A 21,246-nucleotide genomic window follows, 5' to 3' on the forward strand; every position below is an offset into this window, starting at 1 on the left:
AATACATTCAAAAAATCTAGGGCTTGTATCAACCCTTTCCTCTCAAAAGTTTTGAATTATTCTTTTAGTACACCATTATCACAGAGTCTATTGTATGCTTCCCTAATCTCCATATCGCCAATGCTACCAATTTTATAGTTATATCATTTCCTTACATCTTGCACTATTAAAACATTTGGTGGTATCATAGATAATGCACGAAAAAGGTCTTGCTTGTAAGAAATTTTAGGAATAGATTTGAAAATGGGTTGTCGGACCTCATTACTTACTAACTAAACATTCAAAACTTCCTTTCCCTCTACATTATTTGAACTTGATGCCATAATGTGAAACTAGGGTTTGCAAAAATGTAAATTGTATAGCTTGGCTCTTGTTAAATACCTTATGAAATCTAACAAACTAGTGATGAAACATTGCTCAAAATTTTTGCAATTTCTTTAAATGTGTTTTCTAGATTGCCTTCTATTCTGCTCACTTTTTCTCAAATTTGAAATGATGTGAAATGAGCTAAAATCAATAAAATACCCTTTGAAACTCTACAATTAATGTTGAGTGCTTACATAGCTATAAGGTCAACATCAATAAATTTTAGGCTCACTTGACATCCATTAATATTTCAATTACTTACTCAACAACCACTACAAGCTCAACATCAACTAGCCAGTTTTCTATCTTGGCATCTTCCAACATTTACTCGACATAGATGGGAAATATTTCATGCTCGATTGTAACATGAAAAACTTAAATGTTTATCTTGGATTTCTAATAACATCTTGTATCTTCATTCATGCTTATGTAATCCTTTCAGTACTAACTCCTTTGGAACTGATGAATGATATAACCTTTAATTATCAGTCCCACATACCTCTTGATTGCCTAGTTTGATGAGGTGTGATCACTTGACCCATTGGGTGAAGTGATCCCTTCTCCATTTGATGTACTTCAATCATCCTTCTTTTTCGATGTCTTTTTCATTTCATTTCTAACATTTTCAACATCTGCCTTGCCTTTGCCTTTATCAAATTCAAAACTTGGTGGCAATGACCTTGTTGGACAATACTTACTAATGTGACTAGTCTTTAAACAACTAAAACATGTGGTTTGAATCAACTACATCTTGTAGCCACCTCTGAAGTGTGTTCTAATACAATTCTTCGGAACATGTCAATATTCTTGACAATAATGATAGCTATATCTTGGATTATAATTCTAGTTATAAGAGTTGCCATTGTTCCTTACCTTTGTTTTCCTATTTGATGACCACATGGGTTTGGATCTACACTCAAAAGCTCCATATCCATACTTTTCACAATTGTAGCAATTTCCTTCAAATATTTGTGTGTGCATGGTCTTAGTTCTACATTCATGGGCCTTATGACCTTATTTGTTATACTTATGGCAGTGAACCATGCTCTTGTTCTTCACATTCTAATTTGTTGTTTTACTCCTACACACATTAGCAGTATGTCCTTTGTTACCACAATTATGACAAGTAGCATTAGAATTCGTACCTTTGTTGTTCCTTTCTTCAACACTTTTGGATGACTCTCCTGCTTCAATGCTTGAATATCCTAGTCCATGTATATCATTATTTGATCTAGGGGATCTCAATAGTTGCTTAAAGTATTTGATGGGTTCATCAGGATTATTGAAACTTTTAGCAAATTCCTTTTCCCTCTTTAGGTCATTTTGCAACTTCACTATAGTTATCTCAATGTCCTTGACATTTAGTTCATAGTTGGCATTCATCATTTGACTTAGAGTATCCTATTCCATGTTGGAAATCTTGGTTAGTTCTATTGACTTCTCTTCTAGTCTATTGGCCAATTTTTTTTTGTCTTCTTCAATCATTGCTTTGTCTTCCATGGCTTTCTTCTTTTGTTTAGTCACCTCACATAGTAATATGGCTTGTAATTCCTGCTCTAACTTGAGATTTTTAATTTCCTAAACTTGGGCTCTATTCTTTTCCATTAGATCTACAACTGCTGCATCAAATTCATTTAAGTATCCATCTACAAATATCTTAGTAGTGTCTATCTCTTTATATTGTGTGTCATTCTCTGCAATAGCAATTTCCTTCCTTCTATTCAAGGATTACTTTAGTTATTTTCTTGCTTCATTTAGTTGATTTAGAATGAGATGCATTTCAATCTCCTAATCCTCAATAGTCTTTCCCAACTTGTAAACTTCCATTTCCAAGATCTTTACTCAAAGCTACAAAGCTTCTCTTTTAGAGAACAAAGATCTAATACCAATTGTTGGAATTACAATAGGAAAGGTAAACTTCTGAGGGAGGGGGGTGAATCAATAGTCTTAAACTTGGACCTGTAAAACTTTCACCACACATCCATCTCATACATTCAATGAGTAAACTAAAATAACATGTAAAGCATGTAATCAAGTAAAAATTCACACACACATAACACCAGATATGATTACCCAGGAACCCTCCAAGTGAGAAGGTAAAATTGGAGTGGGGATGACACCCACAAATCTTTACTATTGCAATAATAAAGTGTATCCAATTAAGATTACAATATTTTGATCATGAGACATAATCTACCATATGAAATTTCTTCCATGTTACAGGCTTACAAAGGCTATTAGGTCTCACTTTTTTAGAGGATTTCAGCGCCCTGTTAGAAGTGTGCCTTGCTAAAGGACTTTAACTTATAGCTAAGTAAGCACCATGTTAAAGGATTTCAATACAACTTGTTAGGACTACTCTGATAAGAGATTTTGACTAAAATCACCTGTTAAAATGTCTTGGCATTGATCCTATAGTTAGAACTTGATTCTCTAATAAAAATGACCTCTAAACAATTATCTTCTTGATCCTTCTTGATCAGATGTCTCTTTGTTATATCCTTTTCCTTTCCTCTATTTTGCTTTAACTAATTTTGCAATATTATCTCACTTTATAACTCCTTAGTCACCATGAATGCTTTTTTTGTGCATGCAAAATTCTCTCTTCACTCCATCAATATTCATAGAAAGTTTAGGGTTTTCCCTCCTTAAGAAGACTTTGGTGACTTAGGGTTAGGTATGAATCTATGGCTAAGATTCATCCATTTTGATGTTTAATCATTCTCATTTCCTAATTGGATACATATAATTGCATTGGGAATCCAACTCAAGATTCAACCTTTATCTCCAAAATATCGTAAATAACTTAAGCATGTTGACACTCACTTGTCAAAACCAATCTAAGATCAATAATCACCTCCTCAATGACTTGCTGAAAAAAGGAGCAAAAAATGAATCAATTCCTGAAATAAAGAAATCTTTTAAGGAAATCTAAGTAGCTATCTTCATGACTCTAGTACTTGTCAATCTAGATTATGAGTTTCCCTTCAAAATCTATTCATTTTCTTTAGAACACTCATGTGTTGGGATTCCCACTCAGAAGAAAGACAAAGAAGATGAGAGACCCATCACATTCTCGAGTTGTCTACTAAAGAATGTTAAATTGAACTATTCCAACCTTGACAAACAACCCACATGATTTTGTGATTAGGTTTCTTTTGGCATACCATCTTCAAGGATACATTTGAGCATGTATTCTCTTGCCACATTTGTCAAACTAGTGCTAATAGAGAGATACATCCAACTATGCCACTACAACTAGTATCTTAGGTACACCCTTTTTCCAAGTGGGGACTAGACTTTAATGGACCAATAATCCCACCATCATCTATAGGAAATACATTCATCCTAACATCTATAGACTATTGCACATGTTGGAAAGAATCTAGGTTTTTTCAAAATTGTACATCAAAAGTGGTTACTAGTTTCTTGGAAGAGGACATTGTCACTAGGTTTTGAATGTTATTTTTTGTTGTATGCAATAATGGGTTATCTTTTATGTCAATCTTCCTTACTTAGTGGGCATTATACAATCAGGTTATAATAAGGTTCTCATCTAATTACTATCCCCAAGGGAATGGTGTGGCTGAGCCCACCAATAAAAACTTCATAACAGTGATAAGGCACTTGCTAAAGGAGAACCCAAAGGATTGGGACACTTAGCTGAAATATGCATTGTGGATGGACAGACTTGGGATTAAAAATGCTTTGGGGACATCTCCATATCTACTCATCTACATTTAGGAACAAACATTCCCACTCAACCTCAAGATTCAAGTGTTGAAGTTCATGAGATGACATGCTAAGGATGCTACCAGAGCTTAGATCGGATTGATGAATCTCTTGGAATTGGATGATAAAATGACAAACTCTTTAGAGAATACAATGAAACATTAGGTTTACATAAAATTTTGGTTTGAAAATTGAGCTACTATCAAATCTTTAAGAATCTTTGACCAAGTTCTCTTGTGGAATAAGGTGAAAGAAAAACTAGGTAGTCACATCAAGTTTCAACACTTATGCATTGGCCCTTATTAGATTGTGGAGATTTTGGGAGAAAATAATTTTAGGCTAAGTTATCTACAAGGGGAATTTTTTCCATTGTCATTCAATGGCCAGTTTCTGAAACATTATTTTGAGGCCTAAAAGTGAAAAACATTAAAAAAAAAATCTACTTTTTGTATGTGTGTTTACTTTCTGCTTGTGTGTTTACTTTCTACATGTGTGTTTACTCTCTACAAGTGTGTTTAATTTAAGTCGTGTCTTTTCTTTATATTTATGTCTATCTTTTAGTTTCAGTCCAAGGCTTAGGCAAAATCAAGACTCTTTCTTGAAACATTAAATAGATCACTTCTTTTGGTTTTGACTTTAGGGAAGAGGTATTTCTTTGACAAAGTATTCTAATGATTTTTTTTCTTGTATGAACTAAAAACAAGAATGGCTATAGTTGTAGAGGACTCTTAGTCTTAAAATTATAATTGTAGATTGATAGCTCTCAATACTTTAGAAATTTAAGAATTGAATATCTTGGTGATTTTTGAATCTAGCTTGATAGTAGCAAGGGATAATAAAAAACTTATTAGTTCAGAAAAAGGGTCTCTTCAAAAGACTTCTATGATCATTGTTTGGCATGAGAGACTCTCAAGAGTTTTTAAAAGAGGAACACAAGATTTATTAAACTAAAGACCAAAACTAGAAAGCAACACCAATGCCTTGGTCACATAGCCTAAGCATGCTCAAGGTACAAAAAAAAGAAAAAATTACAGGTGGTCTTGAATCTAAAGATTTCAAACAATTATAAAAGGTAATTAGATAAAAGGGGACACCGATTCCAAAATTGCTACCCTATTCTATAAAAAATGCTTCAAGGAATAATCAAGTGGATGCATGCATGTGCACAAGTTCATGTGCATAACCCCAAAGGGTGTGCACCTTCACAAGTGCACACTAGTAGGGTTACGCTCTGGGTCTGAGGTATATTTAAGACCTAGATCCCCTTACCACTTCTCATTCACATTTTTCAACCTCTCAAGAAAACACCTCTGCACCTTTCCCCTATGCATAAATCTACCTCATTTCTCTCCTACACAACAAACAACAGAAAGCTTAGACACTTCCCCTTAGGTGTGCACATAATTAGATAAAAGGGGATATGCATTCCAAAATTGCTACCCTATTCTATAAAAAATGCTTCAAGAAAGAATCAAGTGGATGCAGGCCTACACAAGTTCATGTGCATAACCCCAAAGGGTGTGCACCTTCACAAGTGCGCACTAGCAGGGTTACACTCTATTTTTGAGGTATATTTTAGACCTAGGTCCCCTTACCACTTCTCATTCACATGTTCCAACCTCCCAAGAAAACACCTCTGCACCTTTCCCCTATGCATAACTCTACCTCATTGCTCCCCTACACAAAAAATGACACAAAGGTCAAACACTTCCCCTTAGGTGTGCACATGTGTACCTTTGCAAAAATCTAAAACAAATAAGACCCAAGATAAGAACATGTAAGGCACTAGGAAGGTGCACACATGTGCACCTCAATAATACACACATGTGTGCACCTCCACACTTTTTAAAGATAAGAAAATCTAAGCATTTATTTTACCCCTATTTGCACTATGCACACGTGCATGTACACACATCACCAAGGTGTGCATGTGTGCAACTATGTAACTACGCTAAAATCCCATTTCAAGGCTAATTCAGCACACCAATACACCTGTAAGTCTATGCTAGGTATGTTGAAGTGCATAACCAAGTATTTTTCTGGGGGAGCTACTTTTTTATTTATTTTGACCGGTCTTAACCTATTTGGGAATCAGTTGGAGTTTCTTTTAGGTCTAGTTTTTACCTATAGATTAATTTTTTCCTCTTTTGTGCAAATCACATGGCATACTCATCATCTTCCATGGTCGAGAAAGTTTCTCCAAAACTAGTTTCATTCAAGTATCAAGGAGCACTGAAGAAGTCAAGGTTCAAAGATGGACATGCAAAGATCAAAGTTATATAACTCAAACACATAGACTATTGCACACTCCTCACAATCTGTAATAAACTAAGGGAAAGGTCAACAATGGTATCTTCTATCATATAGTTTGGGCTTGTGAATGTAACATCTCACCCAATGTCAATTTAATCCTCAAAATTGACAATGACCCTTGTAGAGCATTGTGTGACCAAAGAGAAGGTCATAAGAGTGTAACAAGAGAGATAGTTTTGGACCTCCAGCTCCATAACATAGAAAAAATATTTCACTTCCCAAGGGTGGATCAACACTTGTAAATCTTGTATGATGGAGCAGAGAGATGGTAAATAGACAATGAGAAATATGCAAAGGAAATAATATGATCTTCTTTCCTAATTGACAGAACACTAGTGGGCTATAGGATGGGAAAAGTAGATATGACAAGGGGATACATGAAGGATGATATTGTATGTGTGATTTTCCTATTGAGTAGAGTCATGGGTCTCCCTACAACAGGTCATCTTCAAAATTGGATGGTCCACTTCATTGAAACCATCAAAACAACAAAGATGCCAATTGATTGGGCTACCATCCAAAGTGACAACTCCGATGAGAAATTAGTAATCATCAAAGCTGACCTGCGCTTCTATATGACATGATACATGGTATATTTATTGGTGGCTAGAACCATAAATTATCCAGTGCTCTACAGAAAGGGAAGCGTGCAAGATGCAAATTCTTGGCCCTATGTGGTATACCTTGAGTTCTTAAAGAAGAAGCTCCCACTATAAAGTGTGGAATACAAGGTGGTCAATTATGGGTATATCTTTGCAATCATCAACTTCATTGAAGGAGATTATGCAAATAGAATGTTAGTAGGGGTAGAAACTAGAATTATAGAGATCAATGCCTACTATATTTAATTTAAGATCTTTACATATCTTCAGGTCGTTGGCACTCTTTTGTGACCAAAGAAGCTCCCAAGATACCCATCAAATAAGATCATACTTTTAGAGGTAGCCTGCCAACTCACTTTTGTGTATCATAGAGTGAGGAGAAAACATAAGATGACATGGGTTTGACCCATTACAATTTGTGCTTTCGAGGTGAAGAAAAAGCATGATATTGCCACCTTTGACTCTGAATGTGATCAACATCCCTTAGAAGAATAAAGTTCCCCTCACCCATTCTTTGATAACATTGGGATGGTTCAACACCTGGAAGAGAAAGAGTTCATTCACGAAGAAGGTTAGAGGATCATTGGATGAATGCTATAGATGAATATGATATCCTAACAAGTGATTATTGTAGGATTAGTCTATACTTAGTCAAGAACATGCTCAAAATTAAGATCCCCTTCAAGACCATGGAAAAGGATGCCAAAGATGTCATGGATCCTTTGTATAACTAAGATAAAATTTATGATAGGCCAATTATGAATGCAAAAATAAGGATGGATGAGAATGATGATATAAATCATCAGGCTAGACATGTGGTTGAATTCACAAAGGAATGGATCAAGAAGCCATTTAGAATGGATCAAGTTCCTCAAGCCATACCCTTACAAGCCATAGCTAGGCCAATCAATGGAAAAGGTGCAAAGGTCACCATACAAACCTTCCTTTCCTAATCCCCAATGAGGCTGGAAATGGTTCATCAATAGAAGTGGTAGGTTGAGTACTTTGAAGATGATCATGAAAAGAAAAGGAAAAGGGTACTTCCTAGGGCAAAGAGACAAGCCACTCAAACACATCCAAAATAGGTACAACTAGAACAAACACAAACTAAGCCTCAAGTAGAGCCAATGCAAGAGCCACAAGACCTGGCACAAGTGGAACATCTAGAGGAGGAATAAGAAGAAGAGCAAAGAGTTCCACCAGTTACAACTAAAGAGGAAGAAGCCTCCCCTGCCACTCTAAAGAAAAAATGAATTGAAACAACTATAGTAGGTATACAGAGGAGAAGACTAAAGATGAAAAATAATCCAACCCCATAGGTTCCTAAGACTAGCCCAGAAGTAGATGCTAAAGAAGAAGGGGAACAAATAGAATTTGTTCCTTTGAGGTAAAGAACCCACTCAACCAAATTCATAGAGGAATAGAGGAGAAGAAGCTCCACAACAATACCTCCATTGGCTCCAAGAGATTCTATCCAAGTGTCAACTTCAAAAGATGAAAAACATAAATGGATAGAAGAGATGGAGGGTAAAGGAACTGATGCCTTTTAGCTCTCTAACTTTGACTTTATGTCAGTGGAAACTGAGATGGTGGGAGAGAAAATCAAAGATACTCCCACAAGTGAACCTTTAAGAGAGGATTGGAATCAATTTCTTCCTCTACCTCAAGGACCTCTAAGAATTCTACCACCACCATCTCATGATTTGGCCATTTTGGATAAAGGTTTGGTAACTCCATTTCCCTTGATTAACCAAGCAAAAGAAGAACAAGAAACTAATGAAGGGAAGTTCCAACAACATACTGATGAAGTATTCAAGGAAGGAAAAGTACTAGAATAAACTCAAAAAACTCCTCAAGATAGAGAGGCTGGGACCTTGGCCCGATAGAGTATAGATACTCCCACTGAAGATCTTCAACATGAAAAGAATCAAGAGAGGAGTGATAAAGGAAAGGAGCTAGATTAGGAAGCAACCTCTTTATCCAAGTACATGTCACCCATGGGCACTACATCAACATGGTTGAAGAAGGAGGTTATGTTTTGTCAAAAGAGGCAACTAGACTCGACAAGAGAGGAAGGAATGAAGGAACTGATCCAAGAAATAAAGAGGCTTGAGCTATCTTAGGGTGATGCATGAATATTAGCCTTCATAATGAAGAACTAAGATCAAGACCTTCTTCCACATATTTCTCTTCTCCTCATGCTGACACCAAAGAACTAACTCCTAGAGATTACCAAATCAAGGAGGTTGTGTTGGGAATGCCCACGATTCATACAACCAAAGTGATGATTACTAAAGGTATAAAAGATGTGTTCAGGCATATGGATCATGATGAATCAAAGATAATCACATTGCAAAAGTAGAATGAGCTACTAAAAGGCTACCTGAATGAAGTTGTGGGCCCCATTGACCCAGAGAATCTAGAGATCACTCTTGCAGTGACATTAGAGAGAAAAGGGACAAGAACATAGTTGGATTCATTTTTGGAAGCATGTAAACAATGGCATGAAATTTTTGAGGAAAAAGGAGTGCAAATAATATAGGGGAATTTGAACCTATTACATTACATCCAATTGAGTGGTGAAAAGTTGGTTTCTATAGTGAACCAAGATTTTGGGTTGATGGATGAAGTACATACCTAGGACAAGGACTTGCAGGCGTTAAAATCAATAAAAGGTCAAAGGTATCATATTCTAATGGAGGTATATGTGGTTGAGGATCTTGATAAGCTTGATGATTGGATAGAGAAAATATTGATGGGAAATAAACTAATGGGGGGATTACACAAAGAGATTCAACAGATTGTGATAAAGCTCAAGAGTAGGTTTTAGAACTGGAGAGATATTACAATGCTATTTTCCTTGAGATTTTTGAGAATGAGTCAAAGACCAAGCTTTTTTTGGTGTAATCAGTTGTCCAATAGTTCAAAGGTACATTTGAGGAAGTTTCATCAAAAGATGACATAAGACAAGCCTTCAAAATTGAAGAAGTATTGTTGGAACTGGACACCAAGCTTGAGGACTTTTTAGAAACAAGAATCAAAGTAAGAAATTATCAAAAATTAGTGAAGAATAAGTATAAGATTTTGATTTAACTAGAAACTACTCAAGTGGATGAGATGATAGAGATGTTCAAGAATAAACATCTAGACATCATTTTGGTCTAAATGGGAAGAAAACCCAGATGCTAGAAATTTAGTTTTGACACTTAAAAGAATTTTGGATTTTTTGGAACCTGTCACTAAGCTACACAAGTGAACAGGTGCACTTTTTATAGAGGTGCACTAAAAGCTTTGAAGAAGTAGCAGTGCACTGATAGTTAACTTGTAGATCCTAATTTAGAACATTTAATGCACTAGAAATATATTTTGACGATATTTCAACTCCAAGAAATGTCTAAAAAGGTCATGATCCCATTTTCAGAACTTCTAGAGACTCCCAAATCATCTTATAGCTTCCTTCTTCTTATCTTCTCATTTTTACTCTTTTGTGTCATGTAAAGGCTCATGCACTCATTAATAAAGATAAACAAGGGTAGAGACCTACTTAGCACAATTTAGAGAGTCTATTTGTATATAATAAGATTCGTTAAATTTTGATTTTAGCATGAGTTTGGATTTTAGCAAGCCTCACTCCTAACAAAAAGGGAGTAGATAATTTCTTATAAATGCATGGATGTAATATGTGTTGCAAGTTGTTATTTTGATACAATAATATATGCTATTGGTGATCTCATTATGAGTGTAGTTATTCTCGCCATAGTGTGTTGTTTTTGTGAATGCATGTTCATGAATAATAATGGAGCCAATGGTGTTATTGTGTTGCTATAATTGTGTGATATTTTAGTTATGGTTTTTTCCTCGTGTCAAAAAATTTTGCTGACATAACAAATTGGGGAAAGGATCACCTATTGTTCTTGCATAGCAGTTTCTCTCATACGAGCGCACTTTTTGTGCCCTTGTGATTTGATGAAACATGAAACATCTTCCAGTTTATATTGAGTTCCCATCAGTGATTGCATTAATGGAGTTGAGGAAGTGCTATTCCTAATTTCATTGGTTTCCTACCTAATCTTTTTGAAGATTTAATTCACAAATGTGTTTTTACCATGGTTTACATACATTGGAAATTTCCCTTTCAACTTATTTTCTTTAATCCTTCATTACCCTATCTTTCTTTTTTTTTCTTTTCTAATACTCGGTTAAAATAGGAATTCATATAATTGCATAAATAAATTAGATTCATCATAAAATAAAAAATACCAAAATTATATTTGTTTTGTGGTTAATTTTTAAAATAGCAACAGATCAAATAGATTATCAAATATTGGTTCAAACTATCAAAGGTCTCTTCATGAACATACATATTTATCTTCAATTGAGAAAATTGTAGTAGGTTGAAAGACATCCTAGAATCTTGGAGTTGATCCTTAATCATCTTTTCAAGAGATAGATTCACAAGTATCCCTTCCATTCAACATTGTGCAAAATGACAGCCCAACAAGCTCTTAGATATTAAATGTCCAATATCAAGTGTGTGTCAATAGGGGTTTGGTAGCTCATGGTTTATCTAATACCACTTGGTGGTTTTGTTGGAGCTTGATACTATAAAATCAGCCACAAGGGTAGTTGTAGAGACAAGATAAAAGGGCAAAAGGGAAAGTCGAGTAAGACAAGGTATGATAGGTTAGTAGAAAAAGGTAATTGTGAAGGTTGGAAACATGTCATGGGGTGTGTGGACTCATGCTTGTTCATATGGATCACTTGGTGGTGGCCATGAATTTGAAGGCTTGCATTGTTGTATTTCCATGGTATTTTTTTTGAATAATACATGGTGACGGATTCTTTTTGAGGTTGGGTTTTTTCCTCAATAAGGTTTCCCCAAGATATATCTTGTGTCACACTTTTGTGGGTATGTTGTCTATTCTTTTGAATGTTGATTTTAATTGCTTACTTATTTTAGATCTATTATGGGTTATGTGGAAATGGTTATATATTTTGTTACAAGTTTCCCTACAAGAGGTATCAGAGCTATAAATTTGTTATTGTAACCTTAAATTAAATTTTTGGGAATGCATGAAAAAATGAAAGAGAAGGGAAAGATATATTGGTTTCATAGGTTGTTTATTGTAGATCAAAGGGTTTTAGGTTTGATGTTATGGTGAGATGTTGATAGATTTTAGGCATGTGGAATTGTTGGTCAAAAGGGTTTTTTGGATTTTTTTATAAATGAGCTTTTTTCTTGGGGGAGTTTAGGGGGGCACTTGTAGAAATGGCCTTCTAGGCAAAAATAGACCCTGCCTTTGGATGGGTGTTGGTTTTTGCTTAAATTTTGATATATAATATGCCCTAGTTTGGTCATTTTCATAGAAAATGCAAAAGATTTTTTAGTTTCAGGACATAATGGCCATCAAATTTAATCCCGTCAGAATCTTCATCACTGGAAAAATAAAATTGATTTAAAAGTAGTAAAAATATTTCCTTAGTAAAGTGTCCATAACTTTCACTTAGGATATCACATTTTAGACTTCTTATAGTCATTGGAATATAAATTTAGAACACTACAACTTGATGTGGGCTTGATTCTATGATCTTCAAATTTTGGCAAGTTTTAAGAGCCCAAAAATTAGATGTTGTTTATTTTGAGCACAAATTTGGGCATAACTTAGGCATACATAGATAAATTTTGGACTTCGAATAGTCACCTTAAAGATATTGGAGAGTTTTGTACATTGGTTTAGCTTTAGGGTAGGTTTGACAGGGTTTATTAGGTAATATATTGATCTAAATGGTTTATGATTATATTGACTAAGGTAACTATTTGAATACTTTAGAAGAATTGAGAGGGGGGGGGGGGGGGGGTTGAATCAGTTATCCAAGGTATAGATGTACAAATAATATTATTCATTTTTTTCAACTTATTCTTATGCATGCATTGACCATTCAATATTCTAAACATACACATATTGTTGTCCTATGTCAAAATAACTTTGTAGAAATGTAAACACGTAATACTACAAAATAAATAACATAGTTTGGCACAAGGATTCTATGTGGCAACCCAATATGGGAAAAAGCACTAGTAACATGCTATCAATTTTCACTCTTCTAAAGTGAGCTCTGTGAGGAGCAAACCTTGTTAAAGGTTACAATGCACATTGTTAAATGTGACCTGGTTAAAGGATTTCAGTTATGCTATTAGGAGTGAGCCTTATTAGAGGAATTTATAAAATTCCATTAGAATGTCACCCTATTAACGGATTTACTAATGACTATTAGGTCAACCTTAATCCAAAGGATTTATCCAGACTAATACAATTATTAGAGAGTAACATTAGGACTTGATCTGATAACAAAAACAACTCACTTGCAGATTATAGATCTTACATTCTATCCTACATTCTTCTTAGCATTCATTCTCTTCATCTCTTCTAGGTTTTTCACCCTTCATGCCTTCATCATCTTAAGCCTTCTTGCTTTGTATGCCAATTGAAGACTCTTCCATTCAGCCACCATATAAGGCAACATCCTAGAATTCTTGTCTTACTTAGGTTCTCACACATGACAACTATTGCATATGGCCAATTATTTCTATAAATAGAGAGCTTATATCTTTTTCTTCTTAACCACAATCATCCATTCCATGGTTAGATAAGATCCAATGAATCTACCCATCTTTCCATTCTATCCCTTGTAGAAACTTCCTCTGCAATCCTCTTTGAATTCACCTCAAAATAGTTTATCTTGAATTTTGTACCACCAACTCATTATAGTAATCTTCCACACACTTCAAACAATCCAAGAAATCAAATTTATCATCTCAAATTCATTAAATATTCAATCTAACTCATTTTACTGGCACTTGTCAATAACACTCTATTTGCTTGCCCAACACTTTATTCTCATGCTTGGCCAACACTAGGGTGCTCGACATCCACTAAGTCTTTACTAGTGCTCAGCACATACCATCTGTCTTCACTTAGCACAAACTATATTTCTCTTGCTTGACACATACTAAACTTACCACTCAGCTTCAACTAATTTTCTGCTTGGTCTACACTGACTTTGCTCAGATTGCATTGTTTGCTCATTCAGGCTTGGCAGACACATTTCTTTACTTAGCCTTCTTCTATTCTTTTCTTAAGTATCCTTTCATTATAGCCTTAAGTAGATAAACAATACACTATATCATAGATTTCTTTCTTGGACTTAGTGCTCCTTTTATACACCAAATAACTCAACCTTTCTCTAGGTTCTCTTGTTATCCTTTCTTTTCAAATCCTCTTCATCAATCAATCAATTGTTAACATTCAGAAGTAAACAATTATCTCACCAAAACGTAGTAGATTTGACATTAATGACAAAATAATGATTGTTCGATGATAGGTTTCATCAATCTTCTTCACTTCGACAATCTCCTTTCAAGAATCTCCATCTTTGGCATTGATGGAAAACAAATATCAACTACAATACCAAAAGGAAAATTAATACCTTTTATTGAAATCTCTCCCTCTATCAATATGTGTGCCTTCCTCTATATACTCTAATATCTTCCTCTAATATTTCTAACTCCCTCAATATATGCTTTAGGTACAAATCTTTGTATATTTCCCCTCTTTCTCTTATATCTCCCTTTCTCTTATATCTCCCTCTTTGACAACAATAACAAAGAATTTTCATCTATACATGTAGATATATCAATTTAAGTTCTCCCTCTATCACATTTCATGTGACTATAAATCTTCTACTTTCAACTCCTTCTTTACTTTAGGCAGGTCCTAAAGTAAGATCCACTACATCAATATGTAAAATATTCCATCCAACTTAGTTGATGTAGGGCACTACTCTTGCTTCTTAAGTAGATTTGGATAGGGATATCAGACCTAGTTTACCTCTAAGATATTCATGTGCATCCTTTGATAAATCCTTTGTGAATATATCAGCTATATGTTCCTTTGTATTCACATATTCTATTCTCACTTCATTGTCTTGAACCAATTGTTTCAAGTAAGGATACTTGATTGTACTATGTTTTGACTTTGTATGTGTCATATTGTTCTTTGATACATTTATAACACTTGTATTGTCACTATAGAGTACCACAGGTTCAATAATTTCCTCCTTCATTCCTTTGAGTAACTGTTTGATCCATACCACATATGTGCAATTCACTACAATAACCACATATTTAGTTTCATCGGTAGATTGTGAAATACAATTTTGATTCTTGCTAGTCTAGGTGACCAATCTTTTCCCTAAGAAAAATTCTCCACCACTTGTACTCTTTCTATCATCAATGTTTCTAGCCCATTCAACATCTACATAGACTCTCAATTCAAAGTTGTCATTTTTCTTGTAGTAAAGACCATAGTCTTTTGTTCCTTTTAGATATCTCATGATCCTTTTAACAACCATTAAATGATTCTCCTTAGGATTTGTAGAAAACCTTGTAGTAGTCTCAACAACTAATGCAATGTTAGGTTTTCTATGAACTACATATTGCAATTTAACAATCGTAGACCTATACAATGTTTGATTTACTCAGCAAAATCATCAGTTTTGGATAGTTTGTGTCTCATTACCATAGGAGTACTAACCTATTTTGAATCCTCCATACCAAAATTTTTCAAGATTTCCTCCACATACTTGGACCGAGTGATGTAAATACCTTATCCCATCTAATATACTTGCAATCCAAGAAAGAACTTTATCTCTCCAAACATAGATGTCTCAAACTCTTTCTTCACTTCATTTGCAATTATCTTACACAATGCATTTTGTCCTCCTAATATGATATAAGCAACAAATATTTAAGCTAGTAAAATTCCTTTACCTCCTTCTTTCTTAAAGTATAGATTTCTTTTGTCATCAGTCTTTTCAAATCCAATCTTCACAAGATAGTTGTGAAGCCTTTCATACCATGCTCAAGGATCTTGCTTCAAACCATTTAAATCTTTGTTTAAGATACACACCATATTCTTCTTGTTTGAATCAAAAAATCCTTCAGGTTATTTAATGTAAACCTCCTCTTCTCATATACCATTCAAGAGTGTTGATTTAACATCCATTTGATGAACTTTAGATCCTTTGTATGTAGAGTAAGAAAGTAGAGTTCTTACTCCTTCCAATCTTGCAACTGCGAAAAATGTCTCTCCATAGTCAGCTCCTTCTTCTTGTGCATATCCTTTACAAACTAATGTTGCCTTATTCCTTGTGACTTCACCATTCTCATCCTTTTTTTTTGTACACCCACTTGGTTCAAATCACATTCTTGTTCTCTAGTCTAGGTACTAGAGTCTATGTTCTGTTCTTCTCAATCTAATAAATTTCATCTTTCATGGCTTTACTCCAGTCTTCATTATCTAATGCATCCTTCACTAAATTAGGCTCATGCATTCTTTAAAAAAATGTGTCATTTCCCAACCTATTCCTTTTCATTGGTCATTCTTCTTTATATCCAATAAATTGTCTAGCAGGATTATGTAATTTGACATACTCTGACAACCTTGGCTCAACTCTTCTTTCTACATTTGGTCTTTCATGAAGTTCAATTTCAGATTCACTATTCTCTTCTCTATCAAATAACTCAGCATTCCTTTCATGTAAACTAATCTCAGTATCAAAATGTACCTCAGCTTCTAGCTACAACTTGGCTCCTAATTGCAACTCAGCTCTTGAATGCAACTTGGCATCCATTGTATGTGACTCAAGAGTCACAAATTCTTGTTGATTAACAACTTGGTTTTTCAGAATTATCAGGGTAAAAGTAAATAGTTGTGTCACCTTTCAGGTTGACTTATCAGAATGACTAAACTTGAGTATTTTTATCTATAAAACAATTTTTTCTAAATATATAATCTAGATAAATTCATTCTAGATAAGTTATATATGTTCTCACACTTTTCCAATTGAAAATGTCTATTAAATGCTTGTTTTATACTAGTTTGTATCCAATTACTAAAGAAATAGAATTATTTCAAAAAAATTACGTTTCAATAACTCTTACTATTTTGTATGATATTTTTTCTAACAACTTATAAACACCAAATTATAGATCTCAAAGTCAAGAATATTCTCATATAGAATTTATAGTGTTTTAATTAGATATAGTATATTGTAATTAAAATTTTCTACAAGTACGTACTTTAACACTCGAAATGATATCAATTTTGAGAAAGAAAAGTAATATTAAATCATATCAAAAAAGTTTAAAACTCATATTATGTTCTAGAGGAGGGATTCCTCTTCTAGAATGTATAATTTTTCTTTTGGTTAGAATATATTTATTTTGGAAAATGTGGTGGGAGATGAAAATTATCGATTTTAGGTGAGTTAAAATTTGAATCATTATAAAAGAGGAAAAATAGGTCTAAAGCCTTTTTTTTGTTCTAGTTATAAATTTTATCTACAACATATTCTAAGATCAAACGGAAATAAGTTTATTTCCATATAGTTTTGTGGTGCGAACTAGACTACTAATTTTAAGCATTTTTCAGCAACTAAAAACTTACCTATCAAAATTAGGGAAATTCATTAATTCTTATTCCAAATAATTATTAAAAATTATAACCCTAAAATTCTTCCATTTCTACACATTTTATTAGTTTACTTCAGTTTCAAATTCTAAATAATAATACTAGTATTATATCATTGAAGTCAAATAGTTATACTTTTGTCAGCCTTTTTCTTTACGAAAGGGTGACACAGGTTTGTGCTTTTATCCATCAGCATCAACAAACATTTTTCCATAGTAGTAGATAAAGGTTCAGTAGTTTTTAGTTTCCTTCTTTGGTTCACCTTAATACATTTTTTTATATTCATTAAACTTTCTTGATGTGTACTTGGTTCAAGGTATAGACAATTATACTAGCAACTTCTCTCTAGTATTTCAAAGCAATATTCTTATCCATTATTGATTTGTTCCTCCTTTCAACAATCCCATTTTGTGGAGGGTTCCTAGGTGCAGAAGTTTGTCTCTTGATTCCACTCTTTTCTGATCTCCACTTCTAATTAATTTTCCATTAATGTCATGGATCTTAGCCCTTTTGTTATCAAATTCAACTTTACAACCTGAATTTTGTCTCCAGTCATGTGATGTGAACATCCACTTTCAATGATCCATCTATCACTTTTGTTCACATAAGATATCAATGCAGTTGCCCCATTTTTATCAGAATCATTCTTCATAGCAACATAGACAACTTCATCATCATGATCTTTAGATTCATCATTAGATTCTTCTTCAAAAATGTAAAAAACCTTCTTTCCTTTGTCCTTGTAGCCTTTGTTACTATCATATTTCTACCTCTTATTTTTTCTTCATTCTTTCTTTTTATTTTCCTTTTCCTCTATGAAATTTCCTAGCCAACAATGCTTCCAGTTCTTCTAGCTCTTCATCATTTGTATCACTGTCACTAGCAATGGGTTTGATCATTTTCTTTTTCTTATTTTTAAGTTCTTTTAGTGTTAGCTTAGATTTGAAAGTAGATTCAACATTCTCAAATTTAAAATTATCAAAATTTAAAAGTTAAAAAACAATGAGTCTACCTACCAATCCGTCAAGGGTGAGATTACTACTAGGGGTACACCTCAGTTCTTGTATAGAAGAGACTCTAATAGCATAGCTATTAAACAAGGTTCTCAATACTTTTCTGATCATAGTCTCATCTTAAATCTATCTGCTAGATCCTCAAATTGCATTAACAATATCTTTGATCCTTGCATAACAATAGACTATAGTCTCACCATCTTGTATTCTCTTTCATCAAATTTTCCTCTTAGGCTTTTAGCTTTGGCTCTCAACACATTTTTGTCTCCTTAGATCTTTTGTAGGTCATCCCACATCTTCTTAGCAAATCACATCCTTTGACGTCATCAAACTTTGAGTAGCTTAGGGAAGATGCAATCTCCAACATTGCCTGATTGTGTTTCTTCTTTTGTTTCACTTGTTCAATAGTTTGGGCTCCAGTTGGATCAAAATTATTAGTGCTAATAGTTGATTGTACATAATCTCTGAGACCCCCTAGATGTATCTTCATCAAAATTTGCAGGAAAATTTTCCTTATTTAACTTGGGCACCTCCTTTCTATACATCTTGATCTTTAGCTTTAAGTACCTTCAAACTTTTCTCTCAAGAACTTGATGATTTGATACCAATTGTTGGAATACTGTAGAATAATTGAGAGGGGGGGTTAATCAATTATTGAAGGTCCAAATGTATAAATAATTTTTTTTAGTACTGCAACTTATTCTTATTCATGCATTGACCATTCAATATCTTAAACATATGCACTTTTATGTCCCATGTCAAAATAACTTTGTAGAAATGTAAACATGCAATACCACAAAATCAATCACACATTTTAACACAAGGATTTTACATGGAAACCCAATTTGGGAAAAACCACTAGTAACATGCTACCAATTTTCACTCTTTTGAAGTGAGTGCTATGAGGAGCCAACCCTATCAAATGTTACAATGCACACTATTAAATGTGACCTGGTTAATGTTAAAACTAAATCCTAGAAATAACTAAAGATAACCAACAATAAGAAAGAGATAAAAAATAAAATAAAGACACAAGAAATATCATAGGAAAACCCTTCTAGAATGAAGGCAAATACCTATCCCCACAACAAAACTTATCATTTTATTGATGATAGAATTCAAGTGTACAATATCCTTTGCTTGATGTGAATATATATCAATAGGAGAGACTCTTCAGATTATAACCAAAGGTCTCTTGAGATTCTCATAACTCCTATAATTAATTATAACTCTTCAAATATCCATGCCTTACTGCATGTGAATGACACATGTCATTTAAATTTGATATTCCAAATTGAACTTAAGTGTCCTTTACAGCTTAGGATGATAATAATGGTAATAACATCCAAATTTTGAGAGATAAAGATCTCTATCGTAGCTACAAACTTTAACACACAAAGCTACAACCAAAAAAAAATTAATGATAAATTTTGATCATATGAATTCAAAACATAATTCATGGTGTTACTCAACATGAAGACCTATAACAATGAGTCATATTCATGGAATCACTCAACATGAAAACCTATAACAATTATCATATTCATGGAATCACTCAACATGAAAGCCTATAACAATTATTCATATTCATGAAATCATTCAACATGAAAAACTATAACAATTACTCATATTTATGGAATCACTCAACATGAAAATATTTCTAAGACTCACAACTAAGCCTTTAATCATAGACTCTCTCAATGTGAACTGTCATGGAATCTCTCAACATGACATCTAGCTCCAATCACAGAGTTTCTCAACATGATGACATCATGGACTCTCTCAACATGATGTTCACTATCGCATAGTGAAAGAGTTATTATAGCTGATCTTACAATCTCATTTATTCACACAAGAATAAAATAGGCAATAAAAAACTAAGACTTGATTCCATTTAAGTCTCAAATTGAATAAATACCACAAGCATCACAAGCATATATAATAATGAAGGGGATTCCATAAGCACTCCCTCTTAATAATGAAGCATCCCTCTCAAGCTAAAATCTCCCTCTAAAACTCAACATCTCCCTCTAGAGCTATAATCCTTATGTTAATGCAAGAGAGATTAAAATCAACTATAAAAAAAAACCTCTTTTGAAAATATAACCATAAATACTCATCTTTTGTGGTCTAATCTCAATAAACACACATACACAAGGAGATTTAGAATAATTCCTCTAAAGCTAATATAAATCGAAAATCATCAATGTGATTATAAGAATATAATATCAACATCACAATAATACCCATCTCTTCAATTTTAGGTGATACTTAACTTTGCAACCTCATGCCATACTATTTCAAAGCAAAGTCCCACTTTGTAGCTAAAGAATGCAATCACATCTAAAACTCTTTTCAAACAAGAATCTCAAATTCTACAATACCAATAAATATCACAAATAAAGAATCATATTAATAACACAAATTCAATGATTGAAACCTCCTCTCAACATAAAAAAATTATAACTTTGAGTATCATAAGAAGATAGCTAAAGAAACCTCCCTCAAAAAATCATAATCTCCCTTTGAGTGTTATATCTCAAGTAGAGCTGGTCTCATCATGTACAACCCATATCCAATAGAATCAATCCATGTTAGTGACCTAAGTCCTAAATGGAATAAGACTAGTGTTTTAATCAAATTTAGAGATTTCCTCTACACAATACTATGCATTGGGTATCTGATAGT

The sequence above is a fragment of the Cupressus sempervirens genome, chromosome 7 (assembly GCF_028749045.1).
Source record: "Cupressus sempervirens isolate cs-2001-9-10 chromosome 7, ASM2874904v1, whole genome shotgun sequence".
NCBI classification, from domain to species: Eukaryota; Viridiplantae; Streptophyta; class Pinopsida; order Cupressales; family Cupressaceae; genus Cupressus; species Cupressus sempervirens.